Raw genomic sequence first — 3,479 nt, forward strand, 5'->3', positions numbered from 1 at the left:
TATTATTATTATTATTATTATTATTATTATTATTATTATTATTATTATTTTCTTTTATAGACTTAATCAAGCTGTCTTGAATCCCATTTTTGGAGAAAGGTGGGGTATAAATCCAGTAAAGAAACAAACAAATGTTGTTCAAATGTTCCTTTTTGTTTGTTGGTTTGTTTGTTTTGGAGAGTCCCCCAGTTTTGTAGCTAACAGCTCCTTGCTGGTAGCTTGCTATAGTTACTTAAAAAGATGGTGATTTCTTTTGTGCCTTAAAGTGCTGTTTTCTAGGGAGTTGTGAATACATTTAGCAGAATTGTGTGGTGATTATAGCTTAACTGAAAGGTAACATCATTCCTCTATTTTAGGCTTTGGTTAAACACACAAGAGTTGGGTGTTGGGTGGGGGGACCTGTTTACTCTCATCCACATGTGTGTAAGATGAAAATAGATTATGTCTTGATTTCTGTGTTACAACTTAATTTACAGCTCAAGCTACATGTTTGTCACCTTTGTTTAAAGGTTCTAGTAGTCCATCAAGAAGCATATCTCTTAATTTTACACAGAAGTTCATTTGAGTTGACCTGGTCATGAGGGTGAAATTAAGAAAAAGCCCATGTTCGTACTTCAGTAAAGTTTAAGTGAACTTCATTGTAACGTTCAGCTGTTTGGAAGAATAGAACCTATGATTGTAACTTAATGCCATTTTAGATTCATAGATACTCTGTGTCTGCAGGCTTCATATGAGGTTGGTCTCCTATGTTGGTCAGACTGTATGCATGAGAAGAAAGGAAGATAGCATTTTATACTCTTATAACAATTACTGAAGAGAGTTTTCTTAACTCTTGTATTATTTACGCTGTTTTGGAGCGTAGACAAGAATATCTTGGCTAGTTTTCCCCAGAGAGGAATTGTGTTCAGTAATGAAACCATAGATAGATGTTCCAGAAATTTTTCTCTGTTTTATGAAGAGGCTGTAGCTGTTGCTATGATATTGAGAGAGGCATCATAAGGGACAGGACAGGATCAATACTAGCAATGATCACATGGACAGTTGAAAGAGCTTGTGCCTCTTGTTTAAAAAGGATAAGACTGCTTTTTAGCAATTAAAAAAATAAAGAGTAAGGGCTGCTTACAGCTTGAATTAAAACAAACAGCCAAAACCCAATTGTAACACTGACAATAAAAAACAACAGCAACAACATCCTAGCATTATATTAACTATTAAAGCTAAACAATACACTAAGAAAAAAGCACTTCATTAAAAAAGGGAGAGAAAAATGCACCACCATCCTGCTATGTGCATTAATGTTCTTTTTCTGTGTACATTAGTATTGATAACTTGGCCTCAATAAATGCAGTAGCTCATCTGCTGTAAAAGCAAAGAGATCCACTATATTCACCAGATGAATGTCCATTTCCTCCTTCTCATTGACTGCTGAGTGTAATGAGTTGCTAGTCTGTGAAGACAGCAGCCTTGTTGAGATGCTCCCTACTAAGGGTTGATCTGTAGGTGACTCAATAATCTATAATAATTTTTAAAAAAACTACAATTAATAATAATAATAATAATAATATTTATCCTGCCTCTCCCTATGGATTGAGGCGGATTACAGTAAGAGGAAATAAAATACAAAACATAACATAATCAAAATAATACAATCTCCAACCCTCCACCAACATCAAATTAAAACATCAAGATTAAAATTAGTTATAACATTGTAAAAAGAAGGGCAAGTAGAGTTAAACAGTTAGAGGCAGACGGGGTTATCTTTTAATGGGAGGTCAATCTGGGAAGGTCTGCTGGAAGAGATCTGTCTTGACAACCTTTTTAAAGGCCTCAAGGGTGGTAATATGACAGATCTCCTCCGGCAGGTCATTCCACACTTTTGGAGCGGCTGATGAAAAGGTCCTCTGGGAGACCTCAGCTAACTGTCTGCAGTATATTCTTCCCAGAGGACCTGAGTGTGTGGGGTGGATTACAGGAAGGAGGCGTTCCCACACGTATGCTGGACCCAAGCCACGGATGGCTTTAAAGGTGATAACCAACACTTTGTACTGAGCCTGGAAGCTGACTGACAACCAGTGAAAGGATCTTAAAATAGGTGTTATGTGGCTGAATCTGGATTTACCAGCGACCAACCTGGCTGCCATATTTTGCACCAATTAAAGCTTCCGAACTTGCCACAAGGGTAGCCCCATGTGGTGCGCATTGCAGAAATTGAGAGATTACCAGGGCATGTACCACCATTTCTAGGTCCCCCTGGTTCCAGGTAGGGTCGCAGCTGGTATATCAACCAAAGTTGATAGCAGGCACTCCTTGCCGTCGCATCTATCTTTGATGACAGCTGGAGCGATGAGTCCAGGAGCACCCCTAAGCTGCGAATACAGTCCTTTAGGAGAAGTGTGACCCCATCCAAACCCGGATTAGGGCTCCCTATGGTGAGTACCTCCCTCTTACTAGGATTCAACTTGAGTCTGTTTTTCCTCATCCAGTCCATTACCAACCTAAAACATTCATTCAGAGGATCGTCACTGAGGCAGTTCGAGACATGGAGAAACATATTTGGGTGTAATCAGCATACGCTCTTTATGAAAACACTGTAAAAAAACAGTTATTACTTAAGCTAGTGGCTATAACGTCTGAACTACATTTTGCTATTTAATTTTCTGATTTAGTCCTATATTTATATAGTCTTGAACTCCTATATATAGGCTACCAACTTGTCAATAAAATTCTAAAAGATTTATTGAAAGATGTAAATCACACCAAAGTGTAATAACTTCAGATTGTTAGTGTTAGCATAAAACATGGTTGATCAAGCTGTCTAACACATACAATAATGTTTCACAATACTGTATTAATATAATAAGCAGATTCCAATGTTTCCATTAAAACATTAATGCAAAAACCTGGTTTAAAGAATATGTAGAGAGATCTTCTAGCACTTTTGAGACTAACTGAAAAAGAAGTTGACAGCATGAGCTTTCGGAGACTTAAGTCTACTTCACTGGATACATTTTGTAGTTTGAAGTCATGCTGCCAACTTCTTTCTTTTAGTGAGTCTCAAAAGTGCTACAAGATCTCTCTACCAATTGATTCTACAGACTAACACAGCTATATCTTTGAATTCGGGTTTAAACAAAAAAGTAACAACACAAATTCAAACAAACAAACAAAAAAAAATCCACCCAGTTTAAACCCAAACCCATTGTTTTTTGTTCTTTTAAAAAACCTGTTTTTTCCCCATCCCTGAGGCTAAGGCATTGATGGGGAGATAATTGCAAGTGCTCTTGCTGTAGGACTGTCCTATTTTTATTTTAGCTGTGGCAAAACACTGGTGTGACTGGAAGTGCCATTGAAGGATAGTCAGATGCAAGCATACTGTAGCTTGTCATTGAGCTACTCACATCAGCAAGGGTGGTTCTGGATTCCTAGCTGACTTAGGTGTTTATCACACTATACTCTTATAGTGCTACTATTCCACTTTG

This window comes from Sceloporus undulatus, chromosome 1 (assembly GCF_019175285.1).
Source record: "Sceloporus undulatus isolate JIND9_A2432 ecotype Alabama chromosome 1, SceUnd_v1.1, whole genome shotgun sequence".
Classification (NCBI taxonomy): Eukaryota; Metazoa; Chordata; class Lepidosauria; order Squamata; family Phrynosomatidae; genus Sceloporus; species Sceloporus undulatus.